Below are 23606 nucleotides of genomic sequence, written 5' to 3'. Positions count from 1 at the left end.
ACATGGAAATATCTACACCACCGTCTGTATGAACATGGAAATATCTACACCGCTATCTGAATGAACATGGAAATATCTACACCGCTACCTGTATGAACATGGAAATATCTACACTGCTATCTGTATGAACATGGAAATATCTACATCGGTATCTGTATGAACATGGAAATATCTACATAGCTATCTGTATATACATGGAAAATTCTGCACCGCTATCTCTATAAACATGGAAATAACTACACCACTATCTCTATAAAACTGGAAATGTATACACCGCCATCTGTATGAACATGGAAATACCTGCACCGCCATCTGTATGAACATGGAAATATCTACACCGCCATCTGTATAAGCATGGAAATATCTACACCGCTATCTGTATAAACATGGAAATATCTACACCGAAATCTCTAAAAACATTTAAATATCTACACCGCCATCTGTATGAACATGGAAATATCTACACCGCCATCTCTGTAAATGTGGAAATATCTACACCGCTATCTGTATGAACATGTAAATATCTACACCGCTATCTGTATAAACAAGAAAATATCTAGACCACCATCTCTATAAACATGTAAATATCTACACTGCTATCTGTATAAACATGGAAATATCTACACCGCTATCTGTATAAACATGGAAATATCTTCACCGCTATCTGTATAAACATGGAAATATCTACATCGCTATCTCTATGAACTTGGAAATAACTACACCACTATTTCTACAAACATGGAAATACCTATACCGCTATCTGTATAAACATGGAAATATCTACAATGCTATCTCTATAAACATAAAAATATCTACACCGCTATCTCTATAAAGTTGGAAATATCTACACCGCTTTGTGTATCAACACGGAAATATCTACACCGCTATCTCTGTAAATATGGAAATATCTAAACCGCCCTCTGTATAAACATGGAAATATCCATACTGTCATCGCTATGAACATGCAAATATCTACACCACCATCTGTATGAACATGGAAATATCTTCACTGCCATCTGTATGAACATGGATATATCTACACCGCCATCTGGATGAACATGGAAATATCTACACCGCCATCTCTTTGAACATGGAAATATCTACACCGCCATTTGTATGAACATGGAAATATCTACACCACCATATGTATGAACATGAAAATATCTTCACCGCCATCTGTATGAACATGGATGTATCTACACCGCCATGTCGATGAACATGTAAATATCTACACCGCTATCTGTATGAACATGGAAATATCTACACAGCTATCTGCATAAACATGGAAATATCTACCCCGCTATCTCTATAAACTTGGAAATACCTACACCGCTATGTGTATCAACATGGAAATATCTACACCGCCATCTGTAGGAACATGGAAATATATACACCGCCATCTGTCTTGAGATGGAAATATCTACACGGCTATCTGTATAAACATGGAAATACCTACACCACTATCTGTATAAACTTGGAAATGTCTACACCGCTATCTGTATGAACATCGAAATATCTACACTGCTATCTGTATAAAATTGGAATTATCTACACCGCAATCTCCATAAACAAAGAAATATCTACACCGCAATCTCTATAAACAAGAAAATATCTAGGCCTCCATCTCTATGAACATGTAAATATCTACACCGCTATCTGTATAAATGTGGAAATATCTACCCCGCTATCCGTATAAAGATGGAAATATCTTCACCGCTGTCTGTATAAACATGGAAATATCTACAACGCTATCTCTATAAACTTGGAAATAACTACACCACCATCTCTATAAACATGGAAATATCTAGACCGCCATCTCTATAAACATGGAAATATCTAGACCGAGATCTCTATAAACATGGAAATATCTACACCACCATCTGTATAAACATGGAAATACCTATACTGCTATCTGCATAAACATGGAAATGTCTACATCGCTATCTCTATAAACATGGAAATATCTACACCGCTATCTCTATAAACTTGGAAATACCTACACCGCTAATAGTATCAACATGGAAATATCTACACCGCTATTTGTGTAAACATGGAAATATCTAAACCGACCTCTGTATAAACATGGAAATATCTACACCGCCATCTTTATAAACATGGAAATATCTCCACCGCCATCTGTATGAACATGGAAATACCTTCACCGCTATCTGCATGAACATAGAAATATCTACACATCTATCTACATATACTTGGAAATGTATACACAGATTTCTCTATAAGTATGGAAATAACTACAGCGCTATCTCTATAAACTTCCAAATATCTACACTGCCATCTGTATGAACATGGAAATATCTACTCCGTCATCTGTATGAACATGGATATATCTACAACGCCATCTGTATTAAGATGGGAATATCTACACCGCTATCTGTATAAACATGGAAATATCTGCACCACTATCTGTATAAACATGGAAATATCCGCACCGCTATCTGTATAAACCTGGAAATATCTACACGGCTATCTGCATAAACATGGAAATATCCACACCGCTATCTGTGAAAACACAGAAATGTCTACACCGCTATCTGTGTAAACATGGAAATATCTACACCGCCATCTGGGTCAACACGAAAATATCTACACCGCCATCTCTATAAACATGGAAATATCTACACCACCATCTGTATGAACATGGAAATATCCACACAGCCGTCTCTATAAACATGGAAATATCTACACCACTATCTGTATGAACTTGGAAAGATCTTCACCGCCATCTGTATGAACATGGAAATATCTTCACCGCCATCTGGATGAAGATGGAAATATCTACACCGCAATCTGTATGAACATGGAAATATCTACACCGCTATCTGTATGAACATGGAAATATGTACACCGCTATCTGTAAGAACATGGAAATTTCTACACCGCTGTCTGTATGAAGATGGAACTATCTACACCGCTATCAGTAAGAACATGGAAATATCTACAAAACTATCTGTACAAAAACGGAAATATCTACACTGCTATCTCAATAAACATGGAAATAACTACACCACTATCTCTATAAACAGGAAAATAACTACACAGCCATCTCTATGAACATGGAAATATCTACACCGCCAGTTGTATGAACATGGAAATATCTACACCGGCATCTGTATGAACATGGAAATATCTTCACCGCCATCTGCATGAACATGGAAATATCTACAGCTCCATCTGGATGAACATGGAAATATGTACACCCCTACCAGTATGAAGATGGAAATATATACACCGCTATCTGTACGAACATGGAAATATCTACACCGCTATCTGAATGAACATGGAAATATCTACACTGCTATCTGTATGAACATGAAAATATCTACACAGCTAACTGCATATACATGGAAATATCTACACAGCTTTCTCTATAAACAAGGAAATAACTGCAACGCTATCTCTATAAACATGGAAATATCTACACCGCCATTTGTATGAACATGGAAACATCTACACTGCCATCTGTATAAACATGGAAATATCTACACCACCGTCTGTATGAACATGGAAATATCTACACCGCTATCTGAATGAACATGGAAATATCTACACCGCTACCTGTATGAACATGGAAATATCTACACTGCTATCTGTATGAACATGGAAATATCTACATCGGTATCTGTATGAACATGGAAATATCTACATAGCTATCTGTATATACATGGAAAATTCTGCACCGCTATCTCTATAAACATGGAAATAACTACACCACTATCTCTATAAAACTGGAAATGTATACACCGCCATCTGTATGAACATGGAAATACCTGCACCGCCATCTGTATGAACATGGAAATATCTACACCGCCATCTGTATAAGCATGGAAATATCTACACCGCTATCTGTATAAACATGGAAATATCTACACCGAAATCTCTAAAAACATTTAAATATCTACACCGCCATCTGTATGAACATGGAAATATCTACACCGCCATCTCTGTAAATGTGGAAATATCTACACCGCTATCTGTATGAACATGTAAATATCTACACCGCTATCTGTATAAACAAGAAAATATCTAGACCACCATCTCTATAAACATGTAAATATCTACACTGCTATCTGTATAAACATGGAAATATCTACACCGCTATCTGTATAAACATGGAAATATCTTCACCGCTATCTGTATAAACATGGAAATATCTACATCGCTATCTCTATGAACTTGGAAATAACTACACCACTATTTCTACAAACATGGAAATACCTATACCGCTATCTGTATAAACATGGAAATATCTACAATGCTATCTCTATAAACATAAAAATATCTACACCGCTATCTCTATAAAGTTGGAAATATCTACACCGCTTTGTGTATCAACACGGAAATATCTACACCGCTATCTCTGTAAATATGGAAATATCTAAACCGCCCTCTGTATAAACATGGAAATATCCATACTGTCATCGCTATGAACATGCAAATATCTACACCACCATCTGTATGAACATGGAAATATCTTCACTGCCATCTGTATGAACATGGATATATCTACACCGCCATCTGGATGAACATGGAAATATCTACACCGCCATCTCTTTGAACATGGAAATATCTACACCGCCATTTGTATGAACATGGAAATATCTACACCACCATATGTATGAACATGAAAATATCTTCACCGCCATCTGTATGAACATGGATGTATCTACACCGCCATGTCGATGAACATGTAAATATCTACACCGCTATCTGTATGAACATGGAAATATCTACACAGCTATCTGCATAAACATGGAAATATCTACCCCGCTATCTCTATAAACTTGGAAATACCTACACCGCTATGTGTATCAACATGGAAATATCTACACCGCCATCTGTAGGAACATGGAAATATATACACCGCCATCTGTCTTGAGATGGAAATATCTACACGGCTATCTGTATAAACATGGAAATACCTACACCACTATCTGTATAAACTTGGAAATGTCTACACCGCTATCTGTATGAACATCGAAATATCTACACTGCTATCTGTATAAAATTGGAATTATCTACACCGCAATCTCCATAAACAAAGAAATATCTACACCGCAATCTCTATAAACAAGAAAATATCTAGGCCTCCATCTCTATGAACATGTAAATATCTACACCGCTATCTGTATAAATGTGGAAATATCTACCCCGCTATCCGTATAAAGATGGAAATATCTTCACCGCTGTCTGTATAAACATGGAAATATCTACAACGCTATCTCTATAAACTTGGAAATAACTACACCACCATCTCTATAAACATGGAAATATCTAGACCGCCATCTCTATAAACATGGAAATATCTAGACCGAGATCTCTATAAACATGGAAATATCTACACCACCATCTGTATAAACATGGAAATACCTATACTGCTATCTGCATAAACATGGAAATGTCTACATCGCTATCTCTATAAACATGGAAATATCTACACCGCTATCTCTATAAACTTGGAAATACCTACACCGCTAATAGTATCAACATGGAAATATCTACACCGCTATTTGTGTAAACATGGAAATATCTAAACCGACCTCTGTATAAACATGGAAATATCTACACCGCCATCTTTATAAACATGGAAATATCTCCACCGCCATCTGTATGAACATGGAAATACCTTCACCGCTATCTGCATGAACATAGAAATATCTACACATCTATCTACATATACTTGGAAATGTATACACAGATTTCTCTATAAGTATGGAAATAACTACAGCGCTATCTCTATAAACTTCCAAATATCTACACTGCCATCTGTATGAACATGGAAATATCTACTCCGTCATCTGTATGAACATGGATATATCTACAACGCCATCTGTATTAAGATGGGAATATCTACACCGCTATCTGTATAAACATGGAAATATCTGCACCACTATCTGTATAAACATGGAAATATCCGCACCGCTATCTGTATAAACCTGGAAATATCTACACGGCTATCTGCATAAACATGGAAATATCCACACCGCTATCTGTGAAAACACAGAAATGTCTACACCGCTATCTGTGTAAACATGGAAATATCTACACCGCCATCTGGGTCAACACGAAAATATCTACACCGCCATCTCTATAAACATGGAAATATCTACACCACCATCTGTATGAACATGGAAATATCCACACAGCCGTCTCTATAAACATGGAAATATCTACACCACTATCTGTATGAACTTGGAAAGATCTTCACCGCCATCTGTATGAACATGGAAATATCTTCACCGCCATCTGGATGAAGATGGAAATATCTACACCGCAATCTGTATGAACATGGAAATATCTACACCGCTATCTGTATGAACATGGAAATATGTACACCGCTATCTGTAAGAACATGGAAATTTCTACACCGCTGTCTGTATGAAGATGGAACTATCTACACCGCTATCAGTAAGAACATGGAAATATCTACAAAACTATCTGTACAAAAACGGAAATATCTACACTGCTATCTCAATAAACATGGAAATAACTACACCACTATCTCTATAAACAGGAAAATAACTACACAGCCATCTCTATGAACATGGAAATATCTACACCGCCAGTTGTATGAACATGGAAATATCTACACCGGCATCTGTATGAACATGGAAATATCTTCACCGCCATCTGCATGAACATGGAAATATCTACAGCTCCATCTGGATGAACATGGAAATATGTACACCCCTACCAGTATGAAGATGGAAATATATACACCGCTATCTGTACGAACATGGAAATATCTACACCGCTATCTGAATGAACATGGAAATATCTACACTGCTATCTGTATGAACATGAAAATATCTACACAGCTAACTGCATATACATGGAAATATCTACACAGCTTTCTCTATAAACAAGGAAATAACTGCAACGCTATCTCTATAAACATGGAAATATCTACACCGCCATTTGTATGAACATGGAAACATCTACACTGCCATCTGTATAAACATGGAAATATCTACACCACCGTCTGTATGAACATGGAAATATCTACACCGCTATCTGAATGAACATGGAAATATCTACACCGCTACCTGTATGAACATGGAAATATCTACACTGCTATCTGTATGAACATGGAAATATCTACATCGGTATCTGTATGAACATGGAAATATCTACATAGCTATCTGTATATACATGGAAAATTCTGCACCGCTATCTCTATAAACATGGAAATAACTACACCACTATCTCTATAAAACTGGAAATGTATACACCGCCATCTGTATGAACATGGAAATACCTGCACCGCCATCTGTATGAACATGGAAATATCTACACCGCCATCTGTATAAGCATGGAAATATCTACACCGCTATCTGTATAAACATGGAAATATCTACACCGAAATCTCTAAAAACATTTAAATATCTACACCGCCATCTGTATGAACATGGAAATATCTACACCGCCATCTCTGTAAATGTGGAAATATCTACACCGCTATCTGTATGAACATGTAAATATCTACACCGCTATCTGTATAAACAAGAAAATATCTAGACCACCATCTCTATAAACATGTAAATATCTACACTGCTATCTGTATAAACATGGAAATATCTACACCGCTATCTGTATAAACATGGAAATATCTTCACCGCTATCTGTATAAACATGGAAATATCTACATCGCTATCTCTATGAACTTGGAAATAACTACACCACTATTTCTACAAACATGGAAATACCTATACCGCTATCTGTATAAACATGGAAATATCTACAATGCTATCTCTATAAACATAAAAATATCTACACCGCTATCTCTATAAAGTTGGAAATATCTACACCGCTTTGTGTATCAACACGGAAATATCTACACCGCTATCTCTGTAAATATGGAAATATCTAAACCGCCCTCTGTATAAACATGGAAATATCCATACTGTCATCGCTATGAACATGCAAATATCTACACCACCATCTGTATGAACATGGAAATATCTTCACTGCCATCTGTATGAACATGGATATATCTACACCGCCATCTGGATGAACATGGAAATATCTACACCGCCATCTCTTTGAACATGGAAATATCTACACCGCCATTTGTATGAACATGGAAATATCTACACCACCATATGTATGAACATGAAAATATCTTCACCGCCATCTGTATGAACATGGATGTATCTACACCGCCATGTCGATGAACATGTAAATATCTACACCGCTATCTGTATGAACATGGAAATATCTACACAGCTATCTGCATAAACATGGAAATATCTACCCCGCTATCTCTATAAACTTGGAAATACCTACACCGCTATGTGTATCAACATGGAAATATCTACACCGCCATCTGTAGGAACATGGAAATATATACACCGCCATCTGTCTTGAGATGGAAATATCTACACGGCTATCTGTATAAACATGGAAATACCTACACCACTATCTGTATAAACTTGGAAATGTCTACACCGCTATCTGTATGAACATCGAAATATCTACACTGCTATCTGTATAAAATTGGAATTATCTACACCGCAATCTCCATAAACAAAGAAATATCTACACCGCAATCTCTATAAACAAGAAAATATCTAGGCCTCCATCTCTATGAACATGTAAATATCTACACCGCTATCTGTATAAATGTGGAAATATCTACCCCGCTATCCGTATAAAGATGGAAATATCTTCACCGCTGTCTGTATAAACATGGAAATATCTACAACGCTATCTCTATAAACTTGGAAATAACTACACCACCATCTCTATAAACATGGAAATATCTAGACCGCCATCTCTATAAACATGGAAATATCTAGACCGAGATCTCTATAAACATGGAAATATCTACACCACCATCTGTATAAACATGGAAATACCTATACTGCTATCTGCATAAACATGGAAATGTCTACATCGCTATCTCTATAAACATGGAAATATCTACACCGCTATCTCTATAAACTTGGAAATACCTACACCGCTAATAGTATCAACATGGAAATATCTACACCGCTATTTGTGTAAACATGGAAATATCTAAACCGACCTCTGTATAAACATGGAAATATCTACACCGCCATCTTTATAAACATGGAAATATCTCCACCGCCATCTGTATGAACATGGAAATACCTTCACCGCTATCTGCATGAACATAGAAATATCTACACATCTATCTACATATACTTGGAAATGTATACACAGATTTCTCTATAAGTATGGAAATAACTACAGCGCTATCTCTATAAACTTCCAAATATCTACACTGCCATCTGTATGAACATGGAAATATCTACTCCGTCATCTGTATGAACATGGATATATCTACAACGCCATCTGTATTAAAATGGGAATATCTACACCGCTATCTGTATAAACATGGAAATATCTGCACCACTATCTGTATAAACATGGAAATATCCGCACCGCTATCTGTATAAACCTGGAAATATCTACACGGCTATCTGCATAAACATGGAAATATCCACACCGCTATCTGTGAAAACACAGAAATGTCTACACCGCTATCTGTGTAAACATGGAAATATCTACACCGCCATCTGGGTCAACACGAAAATATCTACACCGCCATCTCTATAAACATGGAAATATCTACACCACCATCTGTATGAACATGGAAATATCCACACAGCCGTCTCTATAAACATGGAAATATCTACACCACTATCTGTATGAACTTGGAAAGATCTTCACCGCCATCTGTATGAACATGGAAATATCTTCACCGCCATCTGGATGAAGATGGAAATATCTACACCGCAATCTGTATGAACATGGAAATATCTACACCGCTATCTGTATGAACATGGAAATATGTACACCGCTATCTGTAAGAACATGGAAATTTCTACACCGCTGTCTGTATGAAGATGGAACTATCTACACCGCTATCAGTAAGAACATGGAAATATCTACAAAACTATCTGTACAAAAACGGAAATATCTACACTGCTATCTCAATAAACATGGAAATAACTACACCACTATCTCTATAAACAGGAAAATAACTACACAGCCATCTCTATGAACATGGAAATATCTACACCGCCAGTTGTATGAACATGGAAATATCTACACCGGCATCTGTATGAACATGGAAATATCTTCACCGCCATCTGCATGAACATGGAAATATCTACAGCTCCATCTGGATGAACATGGAAATATGTACACCCCTACCAGTATGAAGATGGAAATATATACACCGCTATCTGTACGAACATGGAAATATCTACACCGCTATCTGAATGAACATGGAAATATCTACACTGCTATCTGTATGAACATGAAAATATCTACACAGCTAACTGCATATACATGGAAATATCTACACAGCTTTCTCTATAAACAAGGAAATAACTGCAACGCTATCTCTATAAACATGGAAATATCTACACCGCCATTTGTATGAACATGGAAACATCTACACTGCCATCTGTATAAACATGGAAATATCTACACCACCGTCTGTATGAACATGGAAATATCTACACCGCTATCTGAATGAACATGGAAATATCTACACCGCTACCTGTATGAACATGGAAATATCTACACTGCTATCTGTATAAACATGGAAATATCTACATCGGTATCTGTATGAACATGGAAATATCTACATAGCTATCTGTATATACATGGAAAATTCTGCACCGCTATCTCTATAAACATGGAAATAACTACACCACTATCTCTATAAAACTGGAAATGTATACACCGCCATCTGTATGAACATGGAAATACCTGCACCGCCATCTGTATGAACATGGAAATATCTACACCGCCATCTGTATAAGCATGGAAATATCTACACCGCTATCTGTATAAACATGGAAATATCTACACCGAAATCTCTAAAAACATTTAAATATCTACACCGCCATCTGTATGAACATGGAAATATCTACACCGCCATCTCTGTAAATGTGGAAATATCTACACCGCTATCTGTATGAACATGTAAATATCTACACCGCTATCTGTATAAACAAGAAAATATCTAGACCACCATCTCTATAAACATGTAAATATCTACACTGCTATCTGTATAAACATGGAAATATCTACACCGCTATCTGTATAAACATGGAAATATCTTCACCGCTATCTGTATAAACATGGAAATATCTACATCGCTATCTCTATGAACTTGGAAATAACTACACCACTATTTCTACAAACATGGAAATACCTATACCGCTATCTGTATAAACATGGAAATATCTACAATGCTATCTCTATAAACATAAAAATATCTACACCGCTATCTCTATAAAGTTGGAAATATCTACACCGCTTTGTGTATCAACACGGAAATATCTACACCGCTATCTCTGTAAATATGGAAATATCTAAACCGCCCTCTGTATAAACATGGAAATATCCATACTGTCATCGCTATGAACATGCAAATATCTACACCACCATCTGTATGAACATGGAAATATCTTCACTGCCATCTGTATGAACATGGATATATCTACACCGCCATCTGGATGAACATGGAAATATCTACACCGCAATCTGTATGAACATGGAAATATCTACACCGCCATCTCTTTGAACATGGAAATATCTACACCGCCATTTGTATGAACATGGAAATATCTACACCACCATATGTATGAACATGAAAATATCTTCACCGCCATCTGTATGAACATGGATGTATCTACACCGCCATGTCGATGAACATGTAAATATCTACACCGCTATCTGTATGAACATGGAAATATCTACACAGCTATCTGCATAAACATGGAAATATCTACCCCGCTATCTCTATAAACTTGGAAATACCTACACCGCTATGTGTATCAACATGGAAATATCTACACCGCCATCTGTAGGAACATGGAAATATATACACCGCCATCTGTCTTGAGATGGAAATATCTACACGGCTATCTGTATAAACATGGAAATACCTACACCACTATCTGTATAAACTTGGAAATGTCTACACCGCTATCTGTATGAACATCGAAATATCTACACTGCTATCTGTATAAAATTGGAATTATCTACACCGCAATCTCCATAAACAAAGAAATATCTACACCGCAATCTCTATAAACAAGAAAATATCTAGGCCTCCATCTCTATGAACATGTAAATATCTACACCGCTATCTGTATAAATGTGGAAATATCTACCCCGCTATCCGTATAAAGATGGAAATATCTTCACCGCTGTCTGTATAAACATGGAAATATCTACAACGCTATCTCTATAAACTTGGAAATAACTACACCACCATCTCTATAAACATGGAAATATCTAGACCGCCATCTCTATAAACATGGAAATATCTAGACCGAGATCTCTATAAACATGGAAATATCTACACCACCATCTGTATAAACATGGAAATACCTATACTGCTATCTGCATAAACATGGAAATGTCTACATCGCTATCTCTATAAACATGGAAATATCTACACCGCTATCTCTATAAACTTGGAAATACCTACACCGCTAATAGTATCAACATGGAAATATCTACACCGCTATTTGTGTAAACATGGAAATATCTAAACCGACCTCTGTATAAACATGGAAATATCTACACCGCCATCTTTATAAACATGGAAATATCTCCACCGCCATCTGTATGAACATGGAAATACCTTCACCGCTATCTGCATGAACATAGAAATATCTACACATCTATCTACATATACTTGGAAATGTATACACAGATTTCTCTATAAGTATGGAAATAACTACAGCGCTATCTCTATAAACTTCCAAATATCTACACTGCCATCTGTATGAACATGGAAATATCTACTCCGTCATCTGTATGAACATGGATATATCTACAACGCCATCTGTATTAAGATGGGAATATCTACACCGCTATCTGTATAAACATGGAAATATCTGCACCACTATCTGTATAAACATGGAAATATCCGCACCGCTATCTGTATAAACCTGGAAATATCTACACGGCTATCTGCATAAACATGGAAATATCCACACCGCTATCTGTGAAAACACAGAAATGTCTACACCGCTATCTGTGTAAACATGGAAATATCTACACCGCCATCTGGGTCAACACGAAAATATCTACACCGCCATCTCTATAAACATGGAAATATCTACACCACCATCTGTATGAACATGGAAATATCCACACAGCCGTCTCTATAAACATGGAAATATCTACACCACTATCTGTATGAACTTGGAAAGATCTACACTGCTAACTGTATAAAATTAGAATTATCTACACCACTATCTCTATAAACATGGAAATATCTACACCGCTATCTGTATAAACATGGAAATATCTGCACCACTATCTGTATAAACATGGAAATATCCGCACCGCTATCTGTATAAACCTGGAAATATCTACACGGCTATCTGCATAAACATGGAAATATCCACACCGCTATCTGTGAAAACACAGAAATGTCTACACCGCTATCTGTGTAAACATGGAAATATCTACACCGCCATCTGGGTCAACATGAAAATATCTACACCGCCATCTCTATAAACATGGAAATATCTACACCACCATCTGTATGAACATGGAAGTATCTACACAGCCGTCTCTATAAACATGGAAATATCTACACCACTATCTGTATGAACTTGGAAAGATCTACACTGCTATCTGTATAAAATTAGGATTATCTACACCACTATCTCTATAAACATGGAAATATCTACACCGCTATCTGTATAAACTTGGAAATAACTACAACACTATCTCTGTAAACATGGAAATATCTAGACCACCATCTCTATAAACAGAGAAATATCTGCACCGCCATCTGTATAAACATGGAATTATCTACACAGCCATCTCTGTAAGCATGGAAATATCTACACCGCTATCTCTATAAACTTGGAAATATCCACACCGCTATCTCTATAAACTTGAAAATCTCTACACCGCTATGTGTATCAGCATGTAAATATCTACACCGCCATCTCTATAAACATGGAAACATCTACACCGCCATCAGCATGAAATGGAAATATCTACATCGCCATCCATATGAACATGGAAATATCTACACCGCCATGTGTAAGAACATGGAAATATCTACACCGCCATCTGTATGAACATGGAAATATCTTCACCGCCATCTGTATGAACATGGAAATATCTTCACCGCCATCTGGATGAACATGGAAATATCTACACCGCTATCTGTATGAACATGGAAATATCTACACCGCTATCTGTATGAACATGGAAATATGTACACCGCTATCTGTAAGAACATGGGAATTTCTACACCGCTGTCTGTATGAAGATGGAAATATCTACACCGCTATCAGTAAGAACATGGAAATATCTACAAAACTATCTGTACAAAAATGGAAATATCTACACTGCTATCTCTATAAACATGGAAATAACTACACCACTATCTCTATAAACAGGGAAATAACTACACCGCCATCTCTATGAACATGGAAATATCTACACCGCCAGTTGTATGAACATGGAAATATCTTCACCGCCATCTGCATGAACATGGAAATATCTACAGCTCCATCTGGATGAACATGGAAATATGTACACCCCTACCAGTATGAAGATGGAAATATATACACCGCTATCTGTACGAACATGGAAATATCTACACCGCTATCTGAATGAACATGGAAATATCTACACTGCTATCTGTATGAACATGAAAATATCTACACAGCTAACTGCATATACATGGAAATATCTACACAGCTTTCTCTATAAACAAGGAAATAACTGCAACGCTATCTCTATAAACATGGAAATATCTACACCGCCATGTGTATGAACATGGAAACATCTACACTGCCATCTGTATAAACATGGAAATATCTACACCACCATCTGTATGAACATGGAAATATCTACACCGCTATCTGTATGAACATGGAAATATCTACACCGCTATCTGAATGAACATGGAAATATCTACACCGCTACCTGTATGAACATGGAAATATCTACACTGCTATCTGTATGAACATGGAAATATCTACATAGCTATCTGTATATACATGGAAAATTCTGCACAGCTATCTCTATAAACATGGAAATAACTACACCACTATCTCTATAAAACTGGAAATATATACACCGCCATCTGTATGAACATGGAAATACCTGCACCGCCGTCTGTATGAACATGGAAATATCTACACCGCCATCTGTATAAGCATGGAAATATCTACACCGCTATCTGTATAAACATGGAAATATCTACACCGAAATCTCTAAAAACATTTAAATATCTACACCGCCATCTGTATGAACATGGAAATATCTACACCGCCATCTCTGTAAATGTGGAAATATCTACACCGCTATCTGTATGAACATGGAAATATCTACACCGCTATCTGTATAAACAAGAAAATATCTAGACCACCATCTCTATAAACATGTAAATATCTACACCGCTATCTGTATAAACATGGAAATATCTACACCGCTATCTGTATAAACATGGAAATATCTTCACCGCTATCTGTATAAACATGGAAATATCTACATCGCTATCTCTATGAACTTGGAAATAACTACACCACTATTTCTACAAACATGGAAATACCTATACCGCTATCTGTATAAACATGGAAATATCTACAATGCTATCTCTATAAACATAAAAATATCTACACCGCTATCTCTATAGAGTTGGAAATATCTACACCGCTTTGTGTATCAACACGGAAATATCTACACCGCTATCTCTGTAAATATGGAAATATCTAAACCGCCCTCTGTATAAACATGGAAATATCCATACTGTCATCGCTATGAACATGCAAATATCTACACCACCATCTGTATGAACATGGAAATATCTTCACTGCCATCTGTATGAACATGGATATATCTACACCGCCATCTGGATGAACATGGAAATATCTACACCGCAATCTCTATGAACATGGAAATATCTACACCGCCATCTCTTTGAACATGGAAATATCTACACCGCCATTTGTATGAACATGGAAATATCTACACCACCATATGTATGAACATGAAAATATCTTCACCGCCTTCTGTATGAACATGGATGTATCTACACCGCCACGTCGATGAACATGTAAATATCTACACTGCTATCTGTATGAACATGGAAATATCTACACAGCTATCTGCATAAACATGGAAATATCTACCCCGCTATCTCTATAAACTTGGAAATACCTACACCGCTATGTGTATCAACATGGAAATATCTACACCGCCATCTGAAGGAACATGGAAATATATACACCGCCATCTGTCTTGAGATGGAAATATCTACACGGCTATCTGTATAAACATGGAAATACCTACACCACTATCTGTATAAACTTGGAAATGTCTACACCGCTATCTGTATGAACATCGAAATATCTACACTGCTATCTGTATAAAATTGGAATTATCTACACCGCTATCTCCATAAACAAGGAAATATCTACACCGCAATCTCTATAAACAAGAAAATATCTAGGCCTCCATCTCTATGAACATGTAAATATCTACACCGCTATCTGTATAAACGTGGAAATATCTACCCCGCTATCCGTATAAACATGGAAATATCTTCACCGCTGTCTGTATAAACATGGAAATATCTACAACGCTATCTCTATAAACTTGGAAATAACTACACCACCATCTCTATAAACATGGAAATATCTAGACCGCCATCTCCATAAACATGGAAATATCTAGACCGAGATCTCTATAAACATGGAAATATCTACACCACCATCTGTATAAACATGGAAATACCTACACTGCTATCTGCATAAACATGGAAATGTCTACATCGCTATCTCTATAAACATGGAAATATCTACACCGCTATCTCTATAAACTTGGAAATACCTACACCACTAATAGTATCAACATGGAAATATCTACACCGCTATTTGTGTAAACATAGAAATATCTAAACCGACCTCTGTATAAACATGGAAATATCTACACCGCCATCTTTATAAACATGGAAATATCTCCACCGCCATCTGTATGAACATGGAAATACCTTCACCGCCATCTGTATGAACATGGAAATATCTACACCGCCATCTGGATGAACAGGGAAATATGTACACCGCTATCTGTATGAACATAGAAATAACTACACAGCTATCTGCATATACATGGAAATATCTACAGAGCATTCTCTATAAACATGGAAATAACTACACCGCTATCTCTATAATCTTGGAAATATCTACACCGCCATCTGTATGAACATGGAAATATCTACACCGCCATCTGTAGGAACATGGAAATATCTACACCGCCATCTGTATTAAGATGGAAATATCTACACCGCTATCTGTATAAACATGGAAATATCTACACCACTATCTGTATAAACTTGGAAATATCTACACCGCTACCTGTATAAACATGGAAATATCTACACCGCTATCTTTATAATCATGGAAATATCTGCACCGCTATCTTTATAAACATGGAAATATCTGCACTGCTATCTGTATAATCATGGAAATATCCACACCGCTATTTCTGTAAACATGGAAATATCTTCACCGCTACCTGTGTAAACATGGAAATAGCTACACCGCTATCTCTGTAAACATGTAAATATCTATGCAATCTCTGTAAACATGGAAAAGTCTACACCACTATCTGTGTAAACATGGAAACATCTACACCGCTTTCTGTATAAACATGAAAATATCTACACCGCCATCTCTATAAACATGTAAATACCTACACCGCCATCTGTATAAACATGGAAATATCTACACCGCCATCCCTATAAACATGGAAATATCAACAAAGCCATTTGTATAAACATGGAAATATCTACACCGCCATCTCTATAAACATGGAAATATCTACACCGCCCTCTGTATGAACATAGAAATATCTACACCGCCATCACTATGAAGGTGGAATTATCTACACCTCTATCTGTATGAAGATGGAAATATCTACACCGCTATTTATATGAACATGGAAATATCTACACCGCTATCTGTAGGAACATGGAAATATCCGCACAGCTATCTGTATATACATGGAAATATCTACAGCGCTATCTCTATAAACATGGAAATAACTATAACGCTATCTCTATAAACATGGAAATATCTAAATTACAATCTGTATGAACATGGAAATATCTGCACCTCCATCTGTTTGAACATGGAAATATCTACACCACCATCTGTATAAACATGGAAATATCTGCACCGCAATCTGCATAAACATGGAAATATCTACTCCGCTATCTGTATAAACTTGGAAATATCCACACCGCTATCTGAGTAAACATGGAAATATCTTCTCCACTATCTGTATAAACATGGAAATAATTACACCGCTGTCTCTATAAACATGTAAATATCTACAACGCTATCTGTGTAAACATGGAATTGTGTACACTGCTATCTGTATGAACATGGAAATATCTACACTGCTATCTTTATAAAATTGGAAATATCTACACCGCTATCTCCATAAACATGGAAATATCGAAACAGCTATCTGTATAAACAAGAAAATATCTAGACTGCCATCTCTATGAACATGTAAATATCTACACCGCTATCACTATAAACGTGGAAATATCTACATTGATCTCTCTATAAACTTGGAAATAACTACACCACTGTCTCTATAAACATGTAAATATCTACACCGCCATCTCTATAAACATGGAAATAACTACACTGCCATCTGAATAAACATGGAAATATCTACACCGCTATCTGTATGAACACGGAAATATCTACACCGCCATCTGTATGAACATGGAAATATCTACACCGCTATCTGTATGAACATGGAAATATCTACACCGCTATCTGTATATCACTGGAAATATCTACACTGCTATCTCTATAAACATGGAAATATCTACACCGCTATCTATATAAACTTGGAAATATTTACACCGCTATCTGTATGAACATGGAAATATCTACACCGCTATCTGTATGAACATGGAAATATCTACACGGCTCTCTGTATGAACATGCAAATATCTACACAGCTATCTGTATATCAATGGAAATATCTACACTGCTATCTCTATAACCATGGAAATAACTACACTGCTCTCTGTATAAACATGGAAATATCTACACCGCCATCTCTATGAACATGGAAAAATCTACACCGCCATTTGTATGAGCACGGAAATATCTACACCGGCATCTCTATGAACATGGAAATATCTACACCGCCATCTGTATGAACATGGAAATATCTGCACAGCTATCTGCATATACATGGAAATATCTACACAGATTTCTCTATAAATATGGAAATAACTACAGCGCTATCTCTATAAACTTTGAAATATCTACACCGCCATCTGTATGAACATGGACATATCTACACCGCCATCTGTATTAAAATGGAAATATCTACACCGCTATCTGAATAAACATGGAAATATCTGCCCAACTATCTGTATAAACATGGAAATATCCGCACCGCTATCTGTATAAACATGGAAATATCTACTCCGCTATCTGCATAAACATGGAAATATCCACACCGCTATCTGTGTAAACATGGAAATATCTACACCGCCATCTGTGTAAACTTGAAAATATCTACACCGCCATCTCTATAAACATGGAAATATCTACACCGCTATCTGTATGAACATGGAAATATCTACACCGCTATCTGTATGAACATGCAAATATCTACACAGCTATCTGTATATCAATGGAAATATCTACACTGCTATCTCTATAAACATGGAAATAACTACACTGCTATCTGTATAAACATGGAAATATCTACACCGCCACCTGTATGAACATGGAAATATCTACACTGCCATCCGTACGAACATGTAAATATCTACACCGTCATCCGTATGAACATGTAAATATCTACACCGCCATCTGTATGAACATGGAAATATCTACACCGCCAACTGTATGAACATGGAAATATCTACACCGCTATCTGTATGAACAAGGAAATATCTACACCGCCAACTGTATGAACATGGAAATATCTACACCGCTATCTGTATGAACATGGAAATATCTACACCGACATCTGTGTTAAGATGGAAATATATACACAACTATCTGTACAAACATGGAAATATCTGCCCAACTATCTGTATAAACATGGAAATATCTGCACCGCTATCTGTATAAACATGGAAATATCTACACCGCAATCTGCATAAACATGGAAATATCCACACCGCTGTCTGTGAAAACATGGAAATATCTACACCGCCATCTGTGTAAACATGAAAATATCTACACCGCCATCTGTATGAACATGGAAATATCTATACAGCAATCTGTACGAGCATGGACATATGTACACCACCATCTGTATTAAGATGGAATTATCTACACGGCTATCAGTATAAACATGGAAATATCTGCCCAACTATCTTTATAAACATGGAAATATCTACACCGCTATCTGCAGAAACATGGAAATATCTACACCGCTATCTGCATAAACATGGAAATATCCACACCGCTATCTGTGAAAACATGGAAATGTCTAAACCACTATCTGTGTAAACATGGAAATATCTACACTGCCATCTGTGCAAACATGAAAATATCTACACCGCCATATCTATAAACATGGAAATATCTACACTGCCATCTGTATGAACATGGAAATATCTACACCGCCATCCCTATAAACGTTGAAATATCTACACCGCTATCTGTATGAACGTGGAAATATCTACACTGCTATCTGTATAAAATTGGAAATATCTACACCACTATCTCTATAAACATGGAAATACCTACACCGCTATCTGTATAAACATGGAAATATCTACACCGCTATCTGAATAAGCATGGAAATATCTTCACCGCTATCTGTATAAACATGGAATTATCTACAACGCCATTTCTATAAACTTGGAAGAAACTACACCACTATCCCTTTAAACATGGAAATATCTAGACCGCCATGTCTATAAACATGGAAATATCTACACCACCATCTGTATAAACATGGAAATATCTATACTGCTATCTGCATAAACATGGAAATATCTACACCGCCATCTCTATGAACTTGGAAATATCTACACCGCCATCTGTACGAACTTGGAAATATCTACACCGCCATCTGTATGAACACGTAAATATCTACACCGCCATCTGTATGAACATGGAAATATCTACACCGCTAACTGTATGAACATGGAAATATCTACACCGCTATCTGTATGAACATGGAAATATCTACACCGTTATCTGTATGAACATGGAAATATCTACACCGCTATCTGTATGAACATGGAAATATCTACACCGCTATCTGTATGAGCATGGAAATATCTAAACCGCTATCTGTATGAACATGGAAATATCTACACAGCTGTCTGTATATCAATGGAAATATCTACACTGCTATCTCTATAACCATGGAAATAACTACACTGCTATCTGTATAAACATGGAAATATCTACACCGACATTTGTATGAGCATGGAAATATCTACACCGTCATCTCTATGAACATGGAAATATCTACACAGCCATTTGTATGAGCATGGAAATATCTACACTGCCATCTTTATGAACATGGAAATATCTACACCGCCATTTGTATGAACATGGAAATATCTACAACGCAATCTGTACGAACATGGACATATCTACACCGCCATCTGAATTAAGATAGAAATATATACACAGCTCTCTGTATAAACATGGAAATATCTGCCCAACTATCTGTATAAACATGGAAATATCCGCACTGCTATCTGTATAAACATGGAAATATCTACACCGCTATCTGCATAAACATGGAAATATCCACACCGCTATCTGTGTAAACATGAAATGTCTACACCGCTATCTGTGAAAACATGGAAATATCTACACCGCCATCTGTGTAAACACGAAAATATCTACACCGCCATCTCTATAAACGTGGAAATATCTACACCGCTATCTGTATGAACTTGGAAATATCTACACTGCTATCTGTATAAAATTGGAATTATCTACACCACTATCTCTATAAACATGGAAATATCTACACCACTATCTGAATAAACATGGAAATATCTACACCACTATCAGTATAAACATGGAAATATCTTCACCGCTATGTGTATAAACATGGAAATATCTACAACGCCATCTCTATAATCTTGGAAATAACTACACCACTATCTCTATAAACATGGAAATATCTAGACCGCCATCTCTATAAGCATGGAAATATCTACACCACCTTCTGTATAAACATGGAAATGTCCATACCGCTATCTGCATAAACATGGAAATATCTACACCGCCATCTGCAAGAACATGGAAATATCTACACCGCCATCTGTATGAACATGGAATTATCTACACCGCTAACTCTATGAACATGGAAATATCTAGACCTCTATCTGTATGAACTTGGAAATATCTACTCTGCTATCTGTATAAAATTGGAATTATCTACACCACTATCTCAATAAACATGGAAATATCTACACCGCTATCTGTATGAACATGTAAATATCTACTCCGCCATCTGTATAAACATGGAAATATCTACACCGCTAACTGTATGTACATGGAAATATCTTCACCGCTATCTGTATGAACATGGAAGTATCTACACCGTTATCTGTATGAATATGGAAATATCTACACAGCTATCTGTATATCAGTGGAAATATCTACACTGCTATCTCTATAAACATGGATATAACTACACTGCTATCTGTATAAACATGGAAATATCTACACCGCCATCTCTATGAACATGGAAATACCTACACCGCCATTTGTATGAACATGGAAATATCTACACCGCCGTCTGTATGAACATGGAAATATCTTCCCCACCATCTGTATGAACATTGATATATCTACACCGGCATCTGGATGAACATGGAAATATCTACACCGCTATCTTCATGTACATGGAAATATATACATAGCTATCTGCATATACATGGAAATATCTACACAGATTTCTCTATAAATATGGAAATAACTACAGCGCTATCTATATAAACTTCGAAATATCTACACTGCCATCTGTATGAACATGGAAATATCTACACCGCCATCTGTACGAACATGGAGATATCTACACCGACATCTGTATTAAGATGGAAATATATACACCGCTATCTGTATAAACATGGAAATATCTGCCCAACTATCTGTATAGACATGGAAATATCTGCACCGCTATCTGTATAAACATGGAAATATCTACACCGCTATCTGCATAAACATGGAAATATCCACACCGCTGTCTGTGTAAACATGGAAATGTCTATGCCGCTTTCTGTGTAAACATGGAAATATCTACACCGCCATCTGTGTAAACATGAAAATATCTACACCGCCATCTCTATAAACATGGAAATGTCTACACCGCTTTCTGTGTAAACATGGAAATATCTACACCGCCATCTGTATAAACGTGGAAATATCTACACTGCTATCTGTATGAACTTGGAAATATCTACACTGCTATCTGTATAATATTGGAATTATCTACACCACTATCTCTATAAACATGGAAATATCAACACCGCTATCTGTATAAACATTTAAATATCTATACCGCTATCTGTAGAAACCTGGAAATATCTTCACCGCTATCTG

Source organism: Gorilla gorilla, chromosome 18 (assembly GCF_029281585.2).
Source record: "Gorilla gorilla gorilla isolate KB3781 chromosome 18, NHGRI_mGorGor1-v2.1_pri, whole genome shotgun sequence".
NCBI classification, from domain to species: domain Eukaryota; kingdom Metazoa; phylum Chordata; class Mammalia; order Primates; family Hominidae; genus Gorilla; species Gorilla gorilla.
Note: the sequence above shows the minus strand (reverse complement) of the source record.